The following is a 26,240-nucleotide window of genomic DNA, read 5'->3' as shown; positions in this document are numbered from 1 at the left end:
ACAGCAAACATAGGCTGAGAAGTCAATATTCCCAGTACATGATTAGTTCCCAAAGTTCCGAGAATTTGCTTTCTCATAAAGAAAAAAAAATCTCCATATTGGCCTATAGTTGACATATATTCATCACCATTATATAAAGAGTGCCTTTTATGATTCACACACATACTGAGCAAGAAATGGAGATATAGTGTTGAAAAAGACAATAAACCATGCCTTCACTCAACAAACTATAGTCCATTAGAAAGACAAAACACCTAGGAAACCATTAGGGTATAAGAGGTAAATAAGTGGCAAAATTTATATCTCTAGATAGTGGTAGCTGCAAGTCTGCATGATCAACTCTGCTTGTGAGTGGAGAATTGGGGGAAAATGTGAAGTTTCAACTATAGTGTGAAGGACCATGGCTGGTCAGGAGGTGTGGGTGGGTAAGGGTACAGGCAAAAGCAAGAAGGCAAAGCTCAACAAAGCTTGCTCAGGGACAGGTAAATAGGTGTAGCTCAAGTACAGGGCACAAAAATTGTGGGGTGGCAGCATCGGGGAGTCTTTTGTGCCACTAAGGAGCTGAACTTCATCCTTTCTACAATGGAGAGCCACTGAAGGATTTTAAGAAGAGAGGAGTGGGTGTGGCAGGAGTAATCAATATTATTATTATTGATAATAACTTTGAATGTAAATGGACTAAACTTTCATTCTACTGGAACTTGAGAGGAGAAAAGGAAAAACAATGAACTAAGCTCTTTAATCAAAAGACATAGAGTGGCTGAATGGATTTAAAAAACAAACAAAAAAAAGCAAACAAACAAACAAACAAAAAAAAAAAAAAAAAAAAAAAAAAAAAGAAAACAAGACCCAGCAGTCAAGGAAACACATAGCCTGAAAATAGAGGATAGAAAAAGACATCCCATGCAAATGGAAACCAAAAAGAAGCACGAGCATCTATATTTACATTAGACAAAATAGATTTCAAGACAAAAACTGTAAGAAGAGACAAAGAAGGTCATTATATAATAACGTGGTCAATTCAGCAAGAGGATATAATAATTGTAAATGTATATGCGCCCAACACTGGAGCACCCAGATATATAAAGCAAATATTACTAGAGCTAAAGAAAGATATATACCCCAATACAATAACAGCTGGAGACTTCAACAACTCATTTTCAGCACTGGTTAGATCATCCAGACAGAAAATGAACCAAAAAAACATCAAACTTAATCTACACTATAGATCAAATGGACCTAATAGATATTTAGTGAACATTTTATCCAATGGCTACAGAATATAAATTCTTCTTCTCAGCACATAGATTATTCTCTCACGGATACATATGTTAGCCACAAAATACGTTTTTAAAAAATAAAAGTTCTGAAATGATATCAAGTGTCTTCTAACCACATGGAATAAAACTAGAAATCAATAACAACAGGAATTTTGGAAACTATACAAACACATGGAAATTCATATGCTCCTGAATGAACACTGAGAACATGGAAATTAAGAAGGACATTTTAAAATTTTCTTGCAAACAAACCATAAAGGAAACAAAACATACCAAAGTCTACGGGGTACAGCACAAGCTGTATACTTTACTAAGGGAAAGTTTATAGCTATAAGCACCTACATCAAAAAATTTGAAAATTTTCAAATATAAAACCTAACTATGCATCTTAAAGAACTAGAAAAGCAAGAGCAAATCAAGCCCAAAATTAGTACAAGAAGAGAGATTATAAATACAAAGCAGAAATAAATGAAATTGAAATGAAGAAAACAATACAAAAGATTAATGAAACAAAAAGTTGATTTTTTTGAAAAGAGAAACAAATCTGACAAACCTTTAACCATACTCAGAAAATAGAAGACCCAAATAAATAAAATGAGAGATGAAAAAGGAGACATTACAATCAATATGACAAAAATTCAAAGGATTTTTAGAGGCCTGTATGAGCAATTACATGCCAGTAAATTGGAGAACCTAGAAGAAATGAATAAATTCCTGGACACATATAACCTACCAAGATTGAACCATGAAGAAATCCAAAACCTGAACAGACCAATAACAAGTGATGAAATCAAAGCCATAATAAAAATTATCTCAGCAAAGAAAAGCCCAGGACCTGAAGGCTTCATTGCTGAATTTTACCAAACATTTAAAAAAGAACTAATACCACTCCTACTCATACTATTCTGAAAAATAGAGGAGGAGAGAATACTTCTAAATTCATTCTATGAGGCCAGTATGACCCTGATACCAAAAACAAAGACACATCAAAAAAAGAAAACAACAGGTCAATATCCCAGTGAACATTGATGCAAAAATCCTGAATGAAATACTAGCGAATCAAATTCAAAAACACATTAGAAAGATCATTCATCATGACCAAGTAGGATTTATCCCCGATGCAAGAATATTTCAACATATGCAAATCAATCAATGTGACATAGCATATCAATAGAATGAAGGATAAAAAACTTATGATCATTTCAATTGATGCTGAAAAAGCATTTGATAAAATTCAACATCACTTCATGATAAAAACTCACAAAAACTGCATACAGAAGGAACATACCTCAACAGAATAAAAGTCAACATGACAGACCCACAGCCAGTATCATACTGAATGGGGAAAACTGAATGCCTTTTCTCTAAGATTTGGAACAAGACAAGGATGCTCACTGTCACTGTTGTTATTCAACATAGTACTGGAAGCCCTGGATAGAGTAATTACACAAGAAAAAGAAATAAAAGCCATCCAAATCGGAAAGGAAGAAGTCAAATTTTCCTTGTTTGCAGAAGATACAATCTTATATTTGGGAAAACCTAATGACTCTATCAAATAACTATTAGAACTGACAAACAAATTCAGTAAAGTTGTAGGACACAAAATTAACATACTAAAAAATCAATACCATTTTTATATGCCAGCAGTAAATAATCTGAAAAAGAAATCAAGAAAGCAATCTCAAGTAGCTATGAATAAAATTAAATAAAGCGAAAGATCTCTACCAGGAAAATTGTAAAATATTTATGAAGGAAATTGAAAAGAACACAAAAAATGGAAAAAAAAATTTATATTCATGGATTAGAAGAATCAATATTGTTAAAATGTCTATACTACCCAAAGCAATCTACAGATTCAATGCAGTCCCTTTCAAAATACATTCTTGACATAAATAGAAAAAAAATCTTAACATTTATATGGAACCACAAAAGACCCAGAATAACCAAAGCTATCCTGAGCAAAAAGAATACAACGAGGAGGCTGGGGGTGGTGGCTCATGCCTATAATCCCAGCACTTTGGGAGGTAGAGGTGGGAGGATCACTTGAGGTCAGGAGTTTAAGACCAGCCTGGACAACATGGTGAAACCCTGTCCCTACCAAAAATACAAAAACAATTAGCCGGGCATGGTGGCAGGTGCCTGTAATCCCACCTACTCAGGAGGCTGAGGCATGAGAATCACTTGAACCGGGAAGGTAGAGGTTGCAGTGAGCCGAGATTGTGCCACTGTACTCTAGTCTGGGCGATAGAGCAAGACTCCATTAAAAAAATAATAAAAATGAAAGAAAAGAAAGAAAGAAAAGAAAAAGAATACAATGAGGAATCACATTACCTGACTTCAGATTATACTACAGAGCTGTAGAAACCAAAATAGCATGGTACTGGCATAAAAACAGACACATAGACCAATGGAATAAAACAGAGAACCTAGAAAAATATACATACATTTACGGTGAACTCATTTTTGACAAAGGTACCAAGAACACATATTGGGAAAAGACAGTCTCTTCAATAAATAATGCTGGAGAAACTGGATCTCCATATGCAGAAGAATGAAGCTAGATCCCTATCTCTTGCTACATACAAAAATCAAATCAAAATGGATTAAAGACTTAAATCTAAGACCTCAATCTATGAGTCTACTACAAGAAAACATTGGGAAAACTCTCTAGGACATTGGACTAGGCAAAGATTTCTTGAGTAATACCTCACAAGCACAGGTAACCAAAGCAGAAATGAACAAATGGGATCATATCAAATTTAAAAAGCTTGGCACAGCAAAGGATACAGTCGACAAAGTGAAGAGACAACTCACAGATGGGAGAAAATACTCACAAACTCTCCATCTGACAAAGAATTAATAACCAGTATATATAAGGAGCTCAAACAACTCAATAGGAAAAAAATCTAATAATCCAATTTTAAAATGGGCAAAAAATCTGAATAGCCATATCTCAAGAAAAGACATGCAAATGGCAAGCAGTCATATCAAAAGGTTCTCAACATCACTGACTATCATAGAAATGCAAATCAAAACTACAATGAGATATCATCTCACCCCAGTTAAAATGACTTTTATCCAAAAGACAAGCAGTAAATGCTGGTGAGGATGGGGAGAAAAGGGAACCGGCATACACTGTTGGTGGGAATGTAAACTAGTACAACCACTATAGAGAACAGTTTGGGAGCTCCTCAAAAAACTAAAAATAGATCTACCATATGATCCAGCGATCCACTGCTAGGTATATACCCAAAAGAAAGGAAATCAGTATATTGAAGATATATCTGCACTCCCATGTTTATTGCAGCAGATATTAACAATAAGCAAGATTTGGAAGTAACTTAAGTGTCCATCAACAGGTGAATGAATAAAGAAAGTGTGGTATATACACAAAACAGAGTAGTATTCAGCCATAAAAAAAAATGTGAGCCTGTCATTTACAATAACATAGAGGGAACTGAAGGGGAGGTCACTGTGTTAAGTGAAATAAGCTAGGGACAGACATACTTTGCCTTTTCTAAATTATTTGTGGAAGCTAGAAATTAAAACAATTGAACTCATGGAGATAGAGAGTAGAATGATGGTAACTAGAGGCTAGAAATGGTTGTGGGGTTGGGGGAAGTGGAGATATTTATTGTGCACACAAATATAATTAGCTATAATGAAGAAGACACAGTATTTTGTAACACAACTGGTGACTACAGTCAGCAATAATTTATTGTATATTTTGAAATAACTAAAATTGTATAATTGGATTGTTTTGTAACATAAAGAAAAGATAAATGTTTGAGGTGTGATGAATACCCCGTTTACCCTTATGTGATTATTACACATTGTATGCCTGTATCAAAATATCTCATGTACCCTTGAAATATATACACTTACTATGTACCCACAAAGTTTAAAAGTAAAAATTTTAAAATAATAAATAAATAGCATTAGGTTTCATGATTTAAGATCCATATGCTTTTGAGACTTTTTCCATTACACCAAGAGCTTCTTGAGATCAGGAATGATCTCTTTTTCATGATAGTTTGACCTGGGACCTAGAGAGCTCAGCACACCTGAGGTGTTCAGGGGTAATTACTGGAATGGAATGAATGAAAGTAAGCATGAATAGATGGATAGACAGATGCCATGAGCCTAATGGGGCACTGCAGTGCAAGTACACACTAAGCATATTCTGCAGGTTTGAAAATGTGATTGCCCAGCTAAGATTAAAGATGAAGAGAGAGCCCTGGTCTTAACTTAGGAGATGTGATTGCCTTGTTCTATTGGTTTTAGCTATTGCCCAAACCAAGCAAAAGCAGGTCCTACCCATAAACATAATTATGCCAGATGGGAAACTGATTAAACAGGCCATCTGACAGTATCTATTCATCTTAATTAGGGCATAGCTTAAAGATGACTGTCTGAAATTCAATCTGATCACAACCAGAAGCAATGGAAACTGCCAAATACACTGTTTCATAACTAAGAACTGAGTCTGAGATGACTGTAATGTCTTTTAAAAACATATTTCAGAAGAAAATTGATCTCATTTATTAGGGTATCATTTGAGGAAGTTCCAAATTACAGGAGATAAATATGGAAAATGAAAAAATTATTCAGAAGTTGATGATATAGAAAGAAACTAGGGTCCACCCTGTATCTCTTAAGGCTTAGAATTTTTTAAAGAGAAATGAGAGTCTGCATAACTATTATTAGGTTTTATTTTTTTCAGAGTACCAAAATCCATGATTTTCTAAAATAAACAGTGTATTTACTTTTTGGTCCTGTTCAAGCTCAGCCACTTACTAACCCCATATGACCTAGGGCAAAGTAATTAATCATTTTGAAATTCAACTTTGCAGTTCATTAAAAAAGTAAGAAAAATGCACAACCTAGTGAATGAGAAGACGAAAGTTGTGTGTTAAAGAGATATGTAAATCATCAGTGCCAGGCACTCTTCTAAGCTATCTACATACAGCAACTTCTTTAACCTGGTTGAGACGAGTGCTATTACACAAGAGGATTCTGCAACATTAAGACGTTAAATAACTTCCCTGAGGTCACGTGGCTAGCAAACAGATCATTTGTCATTTGAAAAATAGGTAGTCTTTCCCAGATCTCTGCTATACTGCCTCATCGAGCTGGTTTTCCAGAAGTATTTGTTGGATGGATAGATGAGGAAAAGAGAAGAAAGGAAGGATGGAGGGCTTAGATGAGGCACACCTCTTAAGATCAATTAAGTAATTTCCTACTTCTCCTAATTCAGACTTATCACAAAGTCTTCTAATTATAATTTGACTTTTCTGAGCATCAGCCCATCGTGGAGATGGGTGGAGAAATTATGTAATCAGGCCAGTTCATCTGTGTATTCTACTGGAAATAAGAGTGTTCATGGCAAATTAACAAATTCACATTGATGTTTATTTATCAGTCTCTAAGCTTGGTTAATGTGAGTCAGTCCACGAGAGGAACCCATATTAGGAAATTGAAACTCAATTTCCCATTCCCCAGATTAATGTTGAGGCTTCCCTAGAACCTGGTACAGTTCCTTGTATGAAGTATATGCTCAATTAATTTTTATTTGTATGTTGAATTGAATTGAATTTCTATTTCCTAATGCACAAAAAAAGTAAAGAAAATGCACAATCTAGTGAATGAGAGAACAAAATGTGCACGTTAAAAGTGTATGTAAATCTTCAGTGCCAGGCACTCTTCTAAGCCATCTATGTACAGTAACTTCTTTAACATGATTGGGATGAATGCTATTATACAAGAGCACTCTGTGGGCTTCCAATCCACATTTGGAAGACAAGCCAATTTTAAGAGCCTATAAGATTAGACTGTGGGCCTTGGTGAATCTACCTTGGTAATACCAAGCTTTGGAGTCTGTACAGCCTGCCAGCCTAGACACAAGCTATCCTTCCACTTCCTTTAGGACCAGTACCTTGTTTGTGTATTACCCAACCTCTGTTGCAAAGAGCACTTGCCCTGTGAGATTCTCTGTGAGGAAAGAGTCAAATAATTCACTTTCGAAAACTAAACAAATGTTTAATTCCTTTAAAAAAATTATTCAGATAAAATTCAACACTTCCCAAACTTCTTATCAGCAGAACAATTTTTTTCCACGTAACTTTCATTAATATATACTAGAATAGTAATTTCTCTGGCCTAATTCAATTCAACATGCAAATAAACATTAATTAGCATACACTTCATACAAGGGACGATACTAGTTTCCAGTAAAGTCTCAAAATTAATCTGGGAGATGGAATTTATATTTTGAATGCTCAAGGTTTGTAAGATACTTTAATCTTGTTGAATTTAATCTTCACCAAAAAAATCTCTGAAGGAGACATTGTTAGCCTCATTTCACAGTGAGAAGACTGAGATTCAAAGAGAGGTCAAGTCTTTTGCTCAGGGTCACCCAGATTTGAAACCTGGGTTTGAAGCCATGTTTGATTTCACTGTAGATTAGATACTCTTATAGTTCTTTAACATAGACCTTTTCTTAAGTAACTTGCAATATTGGGTGGAATATAAGACATGTATATGGCTGTATAACAGAAGCTAGAAAATGCAGAGAGGGACAGAAAGTGTGTTTTAGAGCATTCAGTGGAAGTTGACATTACTTTCATCTGGGAAGATTCAAGAAATATTTTATTTGTGATGTAGCATTTGAGTGGAGCCTCAAGGGAAAATAAAAATAACACCATGTGGTAGAAATATGGAAATAAATTTGGAAAATCTTCACCTGTATCCAGAGAAAACCACCAAAAACCTATATCAGGGTAAATGTTGTTCTCTTTGAAAAAGTGGTAAAATCGTTGTGTACCTAATAGTCCCAAACATGATGGTACAGAGATAGACAGGAAGTCCCTGACTTCAAGATGGTTCACAATACAGTACAACAACCTTCCCTGAATACTACCACTGGAAACACAGAGGAGGTCTAGCTTGGCTTCAAGTGGAGCAAATTATGAAGAGTTTCCTGGAAGACAAAGAATTTAGATTGGAGATGGATTTGCACACAAGATGCTAGAGAAGATCATTCCAAGCAAAAACAACAACAAAAATCCATAGACAAAGTCAAAGAAATAGACAAAAATGAAACACTGAGACTAGTCAGAACAGTCTGGAATTTGGAATAAGTGCCTGTGTGGCCAAAGCACAAAGAAGACAAGGCATTCGAGTTCTGAATCCTCCACCATTCTTAACCAGACCAATTTTGCATTTGTCTGTTATATTTTGAAGCTCTGTATAAGGTTTTGTTTTTATTAAAAAGATTGTTTTGCTTAACAAACAGCTGGAAGCTGGAACTTGGTCATAGGAATTGGTTGTTAATGGTAGACAAGATTGGAGGAAGAACGTGGCTTGCTAGGGAACTAATAGAAGTGATCTCAGCTTGGGTAAAATATTAGGGTATGAGCTTCCCATTAACAGGAATTTTGTTTAATGGCCTTAAATGTCATGCCATGGATTCTTGATTGATTTCGTAGGTAATGAGTAGCATTATTTTTTAAATAAGGATGTAAAATAGAGAAAAGTGCCTCGCAGTTGGTCATGTCCAATACTTTCTTGCTGGAGAATATTCTATGATCTGGAGCTATGGAATCACTCTCCCTTATAATTTGCTGCTTGTCACACCCATAATCTTTGTGTGCCAGCAAAAACAAAATGAGGCCAGGTCACAGTATTCCTGTATGTCCTTCTTTATTAGACAACAGTTACTTCTCAGCCATTATTACTCCAGCAAGAAATAGAGGACCAATGTTATGAAACAGGACTATCCAGCTAAACTAGTGAGCATTGCAGGAATATAGTAGGATACAAAATTTACCCTCTTTAATGTCCCTCCTCTGTATTGAATTCCTTAGATTAAAATGGAGAATAGGTATCTTTAAAAAGAAAAGAAACTGTGCAACCTAAGTTTACATTTTTCTCTATGAAAAAAAGTGCTTGCTAGGGAACTAATAGAAACTATCTCAGCTTGGGTAAAGTATTATGGTATGAGCATCCCATTAACAGGAATTTTATCTTATCTAATCTAGCATCCCCACTACCTAATTCAGTGGTGTTCCATAAATTATCATGATTAAAAGGGTATCAGTAATGGAAAAATTCAATGCCATTTGGTTCTAGACACACTTTAAGAATTGCTACCAAATAACTTGGATATTGTAAGTAGGAATATAAATTTCTATTTCAGTTTCAAACCTGCTATCTCTGGGGGATGAGAAAATGTCATAACGAGTAGAAGCAGAACGTCCCAGCAGGGTTCCAAAATGCTGAGATTTCAACCCACGGGCACCAATGCCAATATTAATAAAGTCACCAATATGAGAAAATTTCTTCTCTGTTTTGAAAGATCATATTCAAAGCTGAATAAAAAGCCAAAACCAGAGGACAAATGACTAGTTTTCAATCCTAAGAAACATGAAATTTCAAGTAAAGTAAGTTAAATTAACTCAAACATGAATTTTCAAGTGAAGTGCGTAGATTAGCTCACTAGTACAGCTTTGTTGTAAAATATATGCATTCTACAGAGAAATAGCCTGGCCATATCACATTCCAGCTGTATAGGTCTCCTGGTTATTTGCATGTCATCTCTCTAACCCATACCCAACTTCTCTATTCTCCTCTACTAGGCTAGGTATGTGCAAACTCCATTTCTGAGACTCCCTCGCCTGTTTACTTCCTGGTCGATTCTATCAACAGGAGGCACTGGCAAGAGATAAGAAGACTGGAAAAAGAGATTTCTGCTTCTGACTCTGACAGAATGGCAGTTGCTGGAGATTGCTAAAGCGGTTTCATCTGGGTCATTCTGGAATCTGCCAGCCTGAGCCAATTCCAAACATAGTTGCAGCGGTACCTCATTGGTGGATTCAGGACTGACTTCTCCAGTGTCCTTCTCCTCTAAGTATCACCTTCTCCTGCTTTTACCCTCCAGCCCTCCAATTTCTTTGTCACCAGCTTCCTGACTCTTGATGGAGCCAGTGGCTATCTAACCTTTCTGAGTTGCAGGTTCCTCAGTTCTGAAAATGGGTTAATTAATACATAGGGGTAAAAGGGTATGAAATTAAAACTTATAGAAATCATCTGCACTAGAAAGGTGGTAGTAATCCCTTATGTAATTCAAATTTTAAAAAATAATAAATGTAAAAAATCCATAAAATTCTGATTTTTAACAGAATGACTATTTTAATGCTATTTTAAAAACATCAAAAAATATGTACATATTGGTGCCCTTGTTTTGCTAATATCCTAATTTGTCTACCTATTGTGTACCAACCTATTATAGCACCCACCTTATAGGGTTGTTTGGGGGACTGATAATAAAGTACATAAAGCTCCTAGGACAGTGCCTGTCCTATAATTAGGCACTGAATACCTGGCAGCAATCATTATTTTTTTTTGTAGATGATTTTAACAGCTAACCATATTTTTCTCTGATACTTACTTCACTCTCTAATATCACTGTTAGTATGACATCTCAGATTATACCATCATTATACCTCTTCACAGCTGAGGTAGAACTCAAGTAGAGGTCTCTACCTCAAGCAGAGATTACACAGATAATAAGAGCAGAAATCTCTCTTGAATCATTAAAATTTGTTATAAGCCATAAACAGGAAACACTCTTCCTAATAAAATATATATAGCCTATTTAATCTTAAGGGGAAATTAACATTTATTGTTGCCTATTATATGTCAGGCAGTTTGCTAGTTACCTTCATCTGGATGATCTCATTTAGTCTTGTTTAACTAGTCAGAAGAATATTTGCTTTATTAATTGCGTGAACATAAACAAAGACAATGGGTACTGTCTATTTTAATTGACAAGTGAGTAAGTATTATATTAGGAAGAGACTCACCCATGTAGCAAAGATTTATTGCATGCTTACTGAGTGCCAGAAACTGTACTAGAAACCAAGGATACAGAGATTAAAATAAAAAGCCACAACGGAACTCACTCTCCCCCACCCCAGCTGCTTGAATAGAGGCTGCCAAAGGCTCACAGGTGGGTTCAGCCAAGGGAAGCAGCCTCATCCAGAAAAGCCTGTGAGGTCATGCCTTCCTCCATGGCCAGCCCAGGACAATGATGTGGTACAAAAAGCTCAGCCCCTTGCCTCAAGGTGGGGTAAGTCTACAGTGTTATTTACATTTCAGAGTACCTCCCAAAAATCACAGTGAAGTTAGACTCCAGTGCAGCCGCAACATCTTTGCTTAGCTTCTTGCTCTAGCCTGTCCTGCTTTCCTCCTTTCCTTCCAGGTTCTCCCTGAGAGCACTCCTTCAATGACTCACTCAACAACAATCCCCATTCCAGGCTCTGCTTCTAGGGAGCCTGGCCTCATCTGTCTTCAAGGAGCTTTCTGCCTAGTAGAGAGCCATACCTGTGAACATACAAACAAAATGTAAATCATAATGTGAAGTCATGAATGTGAATGTACAAAACACCGTAAGTGCACAGAAGAAGAAGCGTGGCAGAATCAGCACTCAACTCCATGCCCATGGTACATGGGTAAAAGCAAGATTAAATATCCACCCCAAATTCAAGTACAGTAACGCATAGATTCTACAGCAGAGGTCAGCAAATTTGTTCTTAACGAACATATAGTAAGTTTCCTAGGTTTTTCAGGAGCATAGGATAAATTATGTATATTGTATAGGTACTCATAAAACCATTTCAAATGTGACCACAGGCAGCTGACTACACTTGACCTATGGGCATATCTAGAACATTGTTTTTCAAACATTAATATGCATAGTAACCACCAGATGATGTTGTGAAAATAGATTCTGGTCTGGTAGGTCTAGGGTGGGGCCTGAGAATCTGTATTTCTAATAAGCTCCTAGGTGATGTTGATGCTGTTGGTCCACGGTCCACACATCAAGAAACAAGTCTCTAGAGAGATAAGTATGGTAAAAGGATAAATCCTAAAAGAAAAGCAATTGAGCAAAGCTGCAGGAGTGTTAGGAGCAGAGGAAGCAATAGCAAGGGCTCTAGGCTGAGGTCAGGGGGAGTGCCAAGTAATTTAATTAATGGACATTTATTGACAATCAACTCACTTCAAATCATTGCTCTAAGTGCCACAAGGAAAGAGGCCAAGCTTTCACAACCTTGAGCATACTTTGTGAAAGAATCAGCTAGAAGACAGAGCAGCAGAGGAGGAAGACCTGTGTAGTAGTCCACTGTGGCAGAAAGAGCCAATCATCCAGCAGAAACCTGCTACATCAAGGGCTCAGATACACATGAATAGAACTCAACAAATAGATGCTTTATCTGCCCAGTAACCGCCTGTCCAACTTCAGATTGCCATAACCCTTGCTACTCATCTCTGTAGCCAAGGCTATTTCTTTTAAAACAACTATGTAATCTTCCTCATTTTTTTCCTTTAAAAAACGTGTGTCTTCTTGTAATCCTAGCACTTTGGGAGGCCAAGTTGGGTGGATAACGAGGTCAGGAGTTTGAGACCAACCTGGCCAACATAGTGAAACCCCATCTCTACTAAAAATACACACACACACACACACACACACACACAAAATTAGCCAGGCATGGTGGTGGGTGCCTGTAATCCTAGCTACTTGGGAGGCTGAGGCAGGAGAACTGCTTGAACCTGGGAGGCGGAGGTAGCAGTGAGCTGAGATTTCACCACTGCACACCAGCCCGGGCAACGGTGCGAAACAGACTCTGTCTCAAAAAACTAACAAACAAACAAAAACACCTGTGTCTTCTTTTACCTCCCCGAATACACACATAGTTTACAATGGCATGTGTATTCCCATTGCAATGCTCTATTTCCAAATAAACATCATTTTCTTTAAAAAAAAAAAAAATAGGTGTTTCAAAGGCAGGCAAACCAAAGCACATAGATTTAAATTCCACTTTCAAACCTTGATTAGCTCTTTGGCCTAATATGTGTCATCTAACTACCCTGCTATGGTTTGAATGTTTGTGTCCCTCCAAAACTCATGGTAGAACTTAAACCTCAAGATGGTGGTATTAAGATATGGGACCTTTGGGAAGTGATTGGTCTGTAAGGGTTCCACCCTCATAGATAGGATTAGTGCCCTTATGAAAGGGCTTGAGGGAGTGAGTTTGCTCTTTCCATCCTTTCACCTTGTGAGAACACAGCAAGAGGTACAATCTGTGAAGCAGAGAGCCAGCCTTCACCAGACACCAAATCTGCTAGTCCCCTGATCTGAGACTCTTTACAGCAAATGAAATGGACCGAGACATTCTGACCCTCAGATTACCACGTTGAACATGCAGGTATCAACTTCAGCGAGGCATTATGAAGATTAAATGAGATAGGATGTGTATTGAGGCAGCTGGCACATAATAGTTGAATGAAGATTGGTTTCCCCCTTTTTCTTCCCTTGGTGAAGACATTGGCATAGTCACTTGCTTGTGAAGTGTGCAAAGATGGAACCAGTGGTTTTAAGAGAGGATTGTACAATTCATATGAATATATAAGCTCGCTCTGGAAGAATACCCAGTAAATTGAAAACACTGATGGCATTGAGACAGGTTAATGAATGAGTAAGGAACAAGGATAAGAGAAAAACTTTTGTATATCTGGATTCTTTTTGATGTACATATTTTGCTCATTAAAAACATGGAATTACAGGGCCAGGCCACAGTGGCTCATGCCTGTAGTCCCAGCACTTTGGGAGGCCACAGCAGGCAGATCACCTGAGGGCAGTTGTTTGAGACCAGCCTGGCCAACATGGGGAAACCCCATCTCTAATAAAAATAGAAAAATTAGCAGGGCTTGTCAGTACACACCTGTAGTCCCAGCTACTCAGGAGGTTGAGGTGGGAGAATCGCTTGAACCCAGGAGGCAGAGGTTGCAGTGAGCTGAGATCGCATCACTGCACTCCAGCCTAGGCGACAGAGTGAGACTCTGTCTCAATTTAAAAAATAAAATGAAAGATGGAATACACACACAGGCACATGCACACACATGCTGAGTGGATAAGTGATACAGATTTAGGAACTAAGTCTATTAGCAACAGGTATGAGTGAACGTAGACTTCAGCATAAAGTTGTACTTCTGTCCAGGAAACCAGCAAACTGTACTAAGGAGCTTTCTTTAACTTCTATTTCTAAATATCATCATACCTAAGAAAATTCATTAAGATTGATTATTCTAGAAGCTATGGAAGATACTGTTAGTTGATTCACTCAGCACCTATGTCAACCCTATTGCTTCTTGTTTTTTTCTACTTCACAAAAAAATTGATTTTCCAGCCTTCCTTATAGCCAGAGGTGACCATACAACAATTATAGTCATTGTGACATCCACAGAAAGCTGTTGGTGCCACCCCTTCTGTTTTATTCTTCTGTCTGTCATCCTGGCTTGATGCCTAGAATTCCAACAACCATTTTACAATCAGGAGAAAGAAAGTCCACATGCTTGGGACACTGAAGAAGAAAGAAAGAAAATGCTTGGGTTTCAATGATATCAGTGAGCTGTCTCCCGAGAGCTACCTCTGTATCTCTTATCCCATTAAAAAAAAATGAATTCCCTATTTGTGTAGCACTTTCTATTATATTTTTCTTTTAGTTATAGCCAAAATCAATATTTAATTATATAAAGAAGAATCAAGTTAAATAACTGGTGTTTCAGAGAAGGAAGTTCATGAGTGATGTGGAAGATAAAGAAAGAATCAATTTCAGAAGGCTGATATCAGATTAGTTGCATCTGAAATATAACCACAGTATATCTCCCTCTTATTTCTGTGATATATGAGCACAGCTCCTAAACAAATATATGCATTTTCATTAGCCATCTCTGTTCTACTTAATTTTAAAATTAGATTATATGCCTTATTTTTTCCCATTCTTATAAACATGAAGCAAAGCATGTATTACAAAGAAGATTTTGGAGAATAGCATGGAATAAAGGAATAAAGGAAGGGCTGAACAATTAAGCTATGGGAAGAACTGAAACACAGAAGTTCCAAGACCTCCAGAAGCTGGGGAATGGAAACATGCTTTCTATAGCATTGCCTAGCTTCATGCAACTCTAACACTCTCTGTTTCTATGTATCTCAATTCAGGTTTTCTAATTATTAGAAGAGTTAATCTAACTGAAACAACTTGGGTCAGATATCTCTATTTTGAGAACATATAGCTATGTCCAGGGGACAGGGTAGAACATGTAGGCTTATCCTTGGGGAAACTACACGGAGCTGAGCAACTGTCGCAATTTGTGTCTCCTACATTCCATCTGTTGGCTGCCGTGGTTGTGTACACACACACAAACATACACACAGACACACACACACTCTCTCTTTCTCTCTCTTCTCTCTCTTTCACCTCTCTATACCCAATACATATATATTTTTCTCCATATATCCATAAATGCCTCAATTCAACTAAAAGTAATTAATCCATATATAATAACTAACACTCTCATCTTCTTCTAAAATAGGAAATGACCTAAATTCATGCCCAGCTATTAAACAAGGTACGATGTCATGATACCACATTTTTTTGAAATCAGACTCCCTGGATGATATCCATTTGTATTATAGATTTGTAATAATTTCATTTGGGCATTCTGTAACTACACAGCCTATGAAGGAAAAGGGAATCAATACTAACATAACTATAGACCTAGTATAGGTTTAGTATGCAAAGAAATACAAGTGTATATTTTTGTATTTGTTGCTGAAACTGGTCATGAGGTTTATTGTAGTCCATTTAGGTTGTTACAACAAAACGCCATAAACTCAATAGCTTATAAACACAATAGGAAATTATTTCCTCTGTCTCTGGGACTGGGAAGCAAGCTCAAGTGGTGATGTTGCATCTCGGTGCCTGGAGAGGATCTGCTTTCTGGTTCATAGATTGTACCTTCTCACTGTCCTCATGTGGTGGAAGGAAAGAGTTAACTATCTGGGGTCTTTTTTATAAGAGCATTAATCCCACTTTTGAGGGCCCTGACTGCATGACCTAAGCACTCCCCAAAGGCCCCACCTCCTAAAACCATGATATTGGTGATTCGGTTTCAGCATATGAATTTGGGGGCACACAAACATTCGGACTATAGCAAGGTTATAGCTAGTATTTATGACTTCCACGTTATTCTTACCATTAGCCAGCAACTCAGCTACTCAGAATTATTTGCCCAGTGAAGTTACCCAATAATGCATTCCTAACTGGTCTAGGCCCTTAGTGTTTCAACTTATATAATGTTGCTGTTAATCTTTGCCCTTGAGCATGGTAGTATAAGGTGGTTTTTTTCTCTCCAAAGAATTGCTGTTAATATAACTCAACTCTACTACACTGTGACCTCTGTATATTCCCTTGCAAGTTGTAATTGCCTATAAAAGAGAATATTTTAAAGTCAGGTATCTACCCCTTGGATAAATTGGCCAGAGGCCTAAGATGAAAGGGACATTTCACCCCAGGAATGGTTATATACTGGTTGACCACCCCAGATTTTTCTAGGTAAATATCCTTTCTTTAACAGTAGCTATTTACAAGACTTGTGTATGAAGAATGTGAATTTTTTATTGTAATAAAATTTTGTCGGCATATAGTTTATTCTTACATAAATTTCTAGAATACTGACAGAATATTCTGACCATTGGTATGTACCAACTATTTTCATTTAATTTTTTCTTCTCAAATTTTATCTTAACCATATATTCTACCCAGTTTATTAGATTGCCCCATGGTTAAATTTAGTAGGTAGTAAATCATCCTAAGCAAACAGAGTGGTTCTTTTTGTGATCAATTCTGAAACATAATTGAAAGAGCAAGGGTATGGGAATTAGATTAATCTGGATTTTATTGCTAGTACTTACTTGCTATCTGACTTTGGGCAACTTATTAATTGCTCTGAGTCTCATTTTCTTCATCTATAAAATGATCATAATAATAACTAATTCATTTGCAGTTTGGAAATGTGTAATTAAATGAGGAACTTATATAAAGTTCCTGAAACAGTTTCTGAAAAATAATAGACACCCAGCAAGTGGTAACCATAATAATCAGAGTTTATTCTTCATATTAACTGGGATAAAATTTATCGGGAAATACAACATGGCAAAGCACCCAGAAATTCACAAGCATGTATTTCACTTGCCTTTTTATAAAGAGCTGAAAATTTTCTCATCAGTATCTCCTCCATTGCCTGCACCATCCTCCCCAAACTCCTCCTGAGACTTTCTACTAAGGTGGAACACATTGAACCATATTTGAGTCTGCCTTTTCTGACTATTTTTGCAAGATTTTTCTCATTAGAGTATTATTAACAGAAAGTGGGGCTGTTATCAAGGTAACTAGGAATGGCGCATTCTCAGTTCAGGCTCCAGCGGAACTTCTGCTTGATCTGGTACAACTCCAACTGTGCTCTTGGCTTTCCTCACTCTTGTTGTTTCAAGAATGTAAATATTCTTCCATGTCTTTCTTCTTATTTTGTTTTTCTCCACAAGGTCTCAATGGACTATACATTTTCCCTCAAATTTTCTCAACTCATTTTATTTCTCCTAAATAAACTTGATACTTCTCCCTTTTCTAATGCAATAGATCTTCTTACTAATATTGCCCACTAAACATTTGTGTTTAATTTGTCCTTAATTCTACACACAAAATATTATCTCTACAAACATTTTACAACTATAGTGTATCTACAGAGAACATAAGAGGAACTTGCTCTAAAGGAGGAACTTCAACAACCAAGCCAAGAGTCTGCTAATTTTCAACAATGTGTTATTCAAGAAGTGCAGCAAAAAATATTTTTAAGTTAACAGAGGAGAATGACATGAGCAAAATGGCAACATAGAAGTTTTCAGTATTTATCCCTTCACAGAAACATCAATTTGAACAACCATCTGTGAATGAAAATATCTTCATAAGAGACAAGGAATCCAGATGAGAGGTTATAGCACCTTTGTGGAGCAGAGAAATAAGAAAAGGTGCATTAAAGAGAATAGAAAAGAAAGTTTCATATTATCTGCATTACCCTGCCCCCAAACCTTGGCAGTGCAACATGGAAACAGATACTATATATGTGGGGGAAGGACAGTAAAGTTAACACCTGACTTCATGGACTCCAATGCCAGGCACAATTCAGTGAACTCAGCACCCAGGCAGGTTCCTATAGCCATAGGCTACAGAACAGTCCCTGTAAACCCAAGCTCCACTATGTCTCTAAGACCCAATGGCTCCAACCTCCATGGCTCCTATGAACATAGGCTCCAGGCCTTCCCCAGAACCAGGCCATGTATGGCTGCCCCTGGCTCCACAGTGGTCACTATAGACTCAGGCTCTGGACCTGTCTTCATGGACTCAGCACCAGGCCCACCACAGTGAACCCTAGCATGAAGTCAATATCCATGGCTCCAGTCTCCAGGCCCAACTCAATACTGGGCCACCCCTGCAGCCCAGGATCCAAACTCACTTCAGCACCTGGCTGGTCCCTGCAGCCCCAGCCAGGCCCCAGGCAAACCGCAATGCCAGGCTGGCCCTCATGGCCCCAGCTCCCAAAGCCACCCACACAGACTTAGGTTCCAGGCCTGTTCCCATGGACCCAGTCATCAGGTCCACCTCAAGAGTTCCCAGTGCCATACCAGACTTCATGGATCAGAACCCAGGCCTCTACCCATGGACCCAAGCTCTATAGGCACAACCCCACAGACTCAGGTAACAGGTCAGACCCTGTGGACCTAGGTACCAGACCAACATGCACAAGGACTTCAGCAGCAAGCTCACATATGAACCCTGAATGGAAGTGCTGACTGGTGAAGGGTTTTCCCTGCCAAAATCAGTCTGTCAAGAATGAAAAAGGTGACTACTCCTTCAAATGTACAGGCACCAGTACGAGGCTATAAGCACCACAAATAATCAGAGAAACATGACCCTATCAAAGGGAAAAAATTAAGCACCAGTAATCAACCCTTAAAAAATAGAGGTGTATGAACTGCCTAACAAATAATTCAAAATAATCATCTCAAAAAATTTCAGGGAGCTATAAGAGAATACAGGTAGACAACTACATCAAGCCAGAAAAGTAATACATAAACAAAATTTAAAATTCAACAAAAATATAGGAACCATTAAAAAGAATAGAAATTCTGGAGCTGAAGAACACAATGAATTAACTCAAAAATTTCACGTAGCGCTTCAACTTCAGACTCAACCAATCAAAGGTAGAATCAATGAACTCAATGATAAGTCACTCAAAAGTACTCAGAGAAATAATAAGGAAAAAACTTAAAAATGGAAGAAATAATATGGAAATCATGGTACACTATTATGCAAAGCAATATACTCATTATAGAAGTTCCAGAAGGAGCAGAGAAAGGAACTTCTATAATGAGTATAAAACTTTTCAAATCTAAAGAGGGAAAGAAACATACAGATCCATGAATCCCAAAGAACCTTAAATAAAGTAAACATAAAATAATTTTTGCCAAGACATATTATATAATCAAATTCTCAAAACCCAAAGACAAAAATTTTGAAAACACTAAGAAAAGTTACTCATCACATAAAAGGAAAGCCCTCATAAGATTATCAGTGGATTTTTGCATCACAGAGCCTTTGCATCCTAGAGAGAAATTGGAATAATATATATTAAAATAGTGAAAGAAAAAAAATGAATACCCAGCAAAGCTGTCCTTCAGAAATGAAGGAGAGATAAGGACTTTCTCAAACAAAAGTTGATGTGGTTTGTTAACACTAGACCTGCTTTATGAGAAATGTTAAAGAGAGTTCTTAAAGTTGAAACAAAAGGATTCTAACAAACAACATGAAAGCATATAAAAGTATAATACTCACTGTAAAGATAAGAATATACTCAAATTCATAACACTCTGATATGGTAATGGTAGTATATAAACGCCTTCTAAGTCTAGTATAAAAACTAAAGACAAAGTCACAAAAAAACTATAGCTACAATAGTTTGTTAATGAACACACTATATTAAAAGATGTGAGTGTGAGCCTCCCACAATAACATAAAATGTGCAAGGAGGAAAAGTTAACATGTAGATTTTTATATGTAGTTGAAGTTAAGTTGTTATGAGTTTAAAACAGATTGTTATAACTATAAGATGTTTTATGTAACCTTTATGGTAAGCACAAAGGAAAAAGCCTGTAGTAGAAACACAAAAGATAAAGAGAAATAACTCAAAGCATACCATTACAAAAAATTTATCAAATCAGAAAGGAAGACCAGAAAGAGAGGAATAACAGGACAAAGAAACTACAAAATAGTAAGAAAACAATTAACAAAATGGAAACAGTATACTTTGAGCATAAATGTTACATTATCCAACCAAAAGACATAGAATGGCTGAATGAATTTAAAAACAGTAAGATCCAACTATACGCTACCTATAAGAGACTCACTTTAGCTCTAAGGACACACAAAGGCTGAAAGTAAAGGGCTGAGAAAAGATTCTATGCAAATGGTAACGAAAAGAGAACAAGAGCAGTTATGTTATACAGATAGACTTTAAATCAAAAATTGTCACAAGAGACACAGAAGTGATTATAAAGGGGTCAATTCATCAGGAGAATTTAACAATTGTAAATATATACATACCCAACACTGAAGCACCTAAGCATATAAAGCAAATATTAGCAGAACTGAAAGGAGAAATAGACAGTAAGATAATAATAGTAGTGGACTTCAACACCCCACTTTTAACGAGAGATAGATGATACAGATAGAAAATCAATGAGGAAACAGCTGACCTGAATGACACTATATATCAAATGAACCTAATAGACATATGTATCCTGCAAATTTACTAAATTTGTTTATTAGTTCTAAAAGTTTTTCGGTGGAGTCTTTACAATTTTTTATGTATAAGATCATGTTATGTGAAAATAAAGATAATTTTAATTTTTTTATGTGGATGCCTTTATTTCTTTTTCTCTACTAGTTGCTTAGACTATGACTTTTAGTACTATGTTGAATAGAAGTGACAAAATTGGCATCCTTGTCTTACTCTTGACTTTAGAGGAAAGCTTTGAACTTTTTAACCTTGAGTATGACATTCCACCCAAAAGCAACAGAATATGCATTTTTTTCAAGTTCACATGAAATATTCTTCAGGATAAATCAAGTTAAGCCACAAAACAAGTCTCAAAAAATGTAAGAAGATTAAAATCATGTCAAGTGCCTTTTCTGATGAAAATAGAAATTAGTAACAGGGAACAATTGGATAATTTGCAAATATGTGAAAAATTAAACACATACTCCTGAAGAACCAATGGGTCAAAGAAGAAATCAAAAAGAATCAGAAAAAAATCTTAAGACAAATGAAAATGGAAACAACATACCAAAATGTATGGGACACAGCAAAAGCAATTCTAAGAGGAAACATTATAGCAATAAACACCTATATTAAGAAAAAAAAGTCTCAAATAAACAACCTAACTTTATACATTAGGAACTAAAAACAGATGAATAAACTAAGCCCAAAGTCAGCAGAAGGAAGGAAATAATAAAGATCAGAGCAAAAATAAAGCAGAGATTTTTAAAAAACAATAGAAAATAGCAACAAAACTTAAGAGCTGGTTTCTTGAAAAGATAAGCACATCTTTAGCTAGACTAAAAAACAAACAAACAAACAGAAAGAAGACTCGACTAGGTAACAGAAATGAAAAAGGAGACATTCCAATTGATACCACAAAAATACATAAGATTATAAGGGACTACTGTGAACAATTATATACCAATAAATTGGATGACCTAGAGGAAATGTATAAATTCCTAGAAGCATACAACCTACAAAGACTCAACAAAGAAGAAATAGAGACTGGACACGGTGGCTCATGTCTGTAATCCCAGCACTTTGGGGGGCCGAGGTGGCTGGAGAGCTTGAGTTCAGGAGTTTGAGACCAATCTGGGCAGCATGGAGAAACCCTGTCTCTACTAAAAATTAAAAAAAAAAAAAAAGGCTGGATGTAGTGGTGCACACCTGTAGTCCCAGCTACTCAGAAGGCTGAGGTGGGAGAATCACCTGAGCCCTGGACATAAAGGCTTCAGTGAGCCACAACTGCACTGCTACACTCCAGCCTGAGCAATAATCCTGAGACCCAGTCTAAAAAAACAAAACAAAACAAAACAAAACAAACAAACAAACAAAAAACCTGAATAGATCAATCACGAGTAAGGAGATTGAATTAATAATTCAAAACCTCTCAACAAAGAAAAGTCCGGGACCTGATGGCTTCACTGGTGGATTCTACCAAAAATGTAAAGAACTAACAGCAATTCTTCTCAAATTCTTCCACAAAACTGAAGAGGAGAGAATATTTCCAAACTCATTTTACAAGACCAACATTATACTGATACCAAAGCCAGATAAGGACACTATGAGCAAAGAAATTTATAGACCAATTCCTCTGATGAATGTAGATGCAAAAAATCTTGAACAAAATACTCAAAAATTGAATTCAATAACACATTAAAAGAATCATTCACCATGATCAAGTTGATCAAGTGGGATTTATTCCTGGGATGCAAGGATGTTTCAACATATAAAAATCAATCAATATGACATAACGCATGAACTGAATGAAGGATAAAAGTCTTATGATCATCTTATATCACATTAACAGAATGAAAGATAAAAATCATATGATCATCTCAAGAGATGCAGAAAAAGCATTGAAAAACTTCAACATCCTTTCGTGTTAAAAATTCTCAACAAATTAGGTATGGAAGAAATATACCTCAACATAAAAAAGGGCATATATGACAAATCCAGAGCTTATATCCTATTCAATGGTAAAAAGTTGAAAGCTTTTTCTCTAAGATCAGGACTAAGACAAAGATACCCATTACATTTGATATCAAATGTAAGTGATACTCATATCATATGAGTGATACTCATAGCACTTACATTTGATATAGTACTGGAAGTCCTAGACAGAGCAATTAGTCAATAAAAAGAAATAAAGGGCATCCAAATAAGAAGGAAATAATTAAAATTATCTTTGTTTGCATATAAAATAACCTTATATATATAGGAAATCCTAAAGACTGCCAAAAAAAAAATCTGTTAGAACTAACAAACAAATTCAGTAACCTGGCAATATACAAAATTAACATAAAAAATCTGTTGCATTTTTAAACACTAACAACTAGCTAAACAAAAAGGAAATCAAGGAAACAATTTCATTTAGAATAACATCAAAAAATACTTATGATTAAACCTAACCAAAGAGGGAAAGATCTACACATTGAAAACTATAGAACATTGATAAAAGAGGTTGAAAAAGACAAAAATAAATGAAAAGATATCCTGTGTATATGGATGGGAAGAATTAATATTGTTAATTAACAATTAATTAAAATCTAATTAATTTAATAATTAATTAAAAACAATTAATCAAAATGGAGATTGTTAAAATCTCCATACTACTCAAACTGATCTACAAATTCAATCAAAATTCCAATAACATTTTTCACAGAAATAGAAAAAAACTATCCTAAAATTCCTATGGACCCACAAAAGATTCAAATAGCCAAAGCAATCTTGAGCGAAAAGTACAAAGCTGGAGGCCTCACACTACCTCATTTCAAAATATACTACCAAGCTATAGTAACCAAAATGGTATGGTACTGGCACAAAAACAAATACATAGACCAATGGAACATAACAGAGAACCCAGAAATAAACTTACAATCAATTCATTTTCAACAATGTTGCCAATAATACACAATGAGGAAAGGATAGTCTCATTAACAATTGGTGTTAAGAAATGTGTATATCCACATGCAGAAGAATAACATTGCATCCTTATCTCACACCATATACACACAAATCAACTCAAAATTAATTAAACACTTAAATGTAAGACCTGAAATTGTAAAACTAGTAGAAGAAAAGAGGGAAAAACCTTCTTGATATTAATCTTGCCAATGATTTTTTTATATGACCCCAAAGCACAGACAACAAAAACAAAAGTAGATAAATGGGATTGCAGCAAACTAAAAACCCACAAAGGAAATACTCAACAGTCTTCACTACAGAATGGGAGAAAATATCTGCAAACCATACATCTGATAAGGGGTTAATATCCAAAATATATAAGGAATTCGAACAACTCAATAGCAAGAAAAAAATTACTTAATTTTAAAATGGGCAAAAAAATTAAAACTTTAAGTAGCCTTTTCTCAAAAGGAGATGTAAAAATGTCTAACAGGTATATGGAAAAAATTCTCAACATTATGAATCATCATGGAAATATAACCAAAACTACAGTAAAAGTATCATCACACCTGTTAGAATGTTTATTATCAAAATAAAAAAGATAAATGTTAGCAAGCGTGTGGCAAAAAGGAACACTTGTACACTGTTGGTGATATGTAAATTGGTACAGCAATTATGGAAAACAGTACAGAGGTTCCTTAAAGAGTTAAAAATAAAACTAGCATATGATCCAGCAATCCACTTCTGGGAATATATACAAAGAAATGAAATCAGTATCTCCAAGAGATATCTGCACTCTCTTGTTCATTGCAGCATTATTCACAATAGCCAAGATATGGAAACAATCTAAGTGTCTATCAACAGACAAATGGATGAGGAAGTATAGTATATATCCACAATAGAATAGTATTCAGCCTTATAAAAAAAAGATGGAAATCCTGTCATTTGCAACAAGATGGATGAAGTTAGAGGACATTATGCTAAGTGAAATCAGCCAGACATAGACAAATACTGCATGGTCTCATTTATATGTGGAATCTAAATCAAACTCACCATCTTTCCAAAGAGAGAAGCCACAAATCTCCATCTCTGAGCAATGTTACTTCCTCTTTTACTTCAGTCATCTGACATTCTGTAACCTAGAAAATAAATCATAAAGTGAAGTGATACCACCTTTTCATATAAAAAATAGTACAAGCAGAAACACAGAAAAAGAAATAATTGGTATACATGCATATAGGTATGTGTTTATGTGTACATAGGACATATACAGAATATGGTTAAAGTTCTTTTTCTGGTGGAGTAACCCAAAGATTCATTTCTATTAGACCTGAGTTCTTAGTGGTCTTCCCTTTATAAGGTTCCTCTAGACTTCTATTAATTTTAAAGCTGAATATGGTAGTATTAAGAAACACCTCCATGAATTGCCTGGGTCCCAAACATAGTCCTCCTTGCCAACATCACATAGCAGCAATCCAGGATTTCCTGGGTAAGTTCTGGAATCTCTTCTCTGCTTAGTGTAGAGCACAAGGAACTCAAAAATATCCAGGTGACATTATCAGCTTCCAGTCTGATAGAACACCATTGTTATGTGCCCCTGGTAGAAGCATTCCTCTTTGGGGAATGAAGACCTCTAAACAGCAGTCACTCATACAGGATGAAAAAAAAATTGGAAGTGGGTTGTTAAACTTAATAGTGATAATAACTTCCACTTCCACCCTGTGTTCCCAGACACATCATTTCTGACTAAAGAGAAAAAAGAATAACTTACCTCTATTGATTTTCAAAGCATGTACTTTATCCCATAGGACAGCAGTGTCATGTAGCAAGACACTGAAATTTATGCTGAGTCTCATGTCAACTGATCCCACTATAAAATGAATTCTGCAACCAGTAGCAAGATTAAATGGGATACCATGATGGTGAATATGGCATTTGACAGAAACTCTGGGAGCAGGGAAGACAAATTAATTTTCAGAATAAGAGCTTATTTCAGGAAGGATATATCTCTGCCCTTTTGTATGGAAGGAGTTCAGTGTAATCAACCTGCTATTATATTGCACAGCACAAATCCTATGGCTGGCAGCTTAGACACGCAGCAGGGCCAGTAGCCAGATCAGCCTTAGTGAGGGGAAGTCCACTTAGTTGAGGTTATAGATGACCTTTATCACTACTGGTATGGTCCCTTTGTACATGAGACCATTATGCAGGCTTTGAGGTCATTTGGGAAGAAGCTGGCTGCTGTCTACAGAATAGGCCATCTTGTTCTCCTGATTA

At 36.1% G+C, this 26,240-nt stretch overlaps 1 long non-coding RNA gene across 2 annotated transcripts in view; it reads right to left on the bottom strand.

The window, feature by feature from the left end:
* LOC103886023 overlaps window positions 1–26,240 on the bottom strand; it is a 53,377-nt gene that overhangs the window by 8,131 nt on the left and 19,006 nt on the right. Inside the window, exons 2-3 of one of the 2 annotated variants that reach the window (XR_004185010.1) lie at window positions 25,017–25,102; window positions 11,444–11,663 (exon numbers count right to left, since the gene is read on the bottom strand). This is a non-coding gene — a long non-coding RNA (uncharacterized LOC103886023). The remainder of the gene's footprint in view (window positions 1–11,443; window positions 11,664–25,016; window positions 25,103–26,240) is intronic. The other variant, XR_004185009.1, reaches the window with a different exon arrangement.

The sequence above is a fragment of the Papio anubis genome, chromosome 7 (assembly GCF_008728515.1).
Source record: "Papio anubis isolate 15944 chromosome 7, Panubis1.0, whole genome shotgun sequence".
NCBI classification, from domain to species: Eukaryota; Metazoa; Chordata; class Mammalia; order Primates; family Cercopithecidae; genus Papio; species Papio anubis.
Note: the sequence above shows the minus strand (reverse complement) of the source record. Positions and strands in the feature narration are given on the sequence as shown.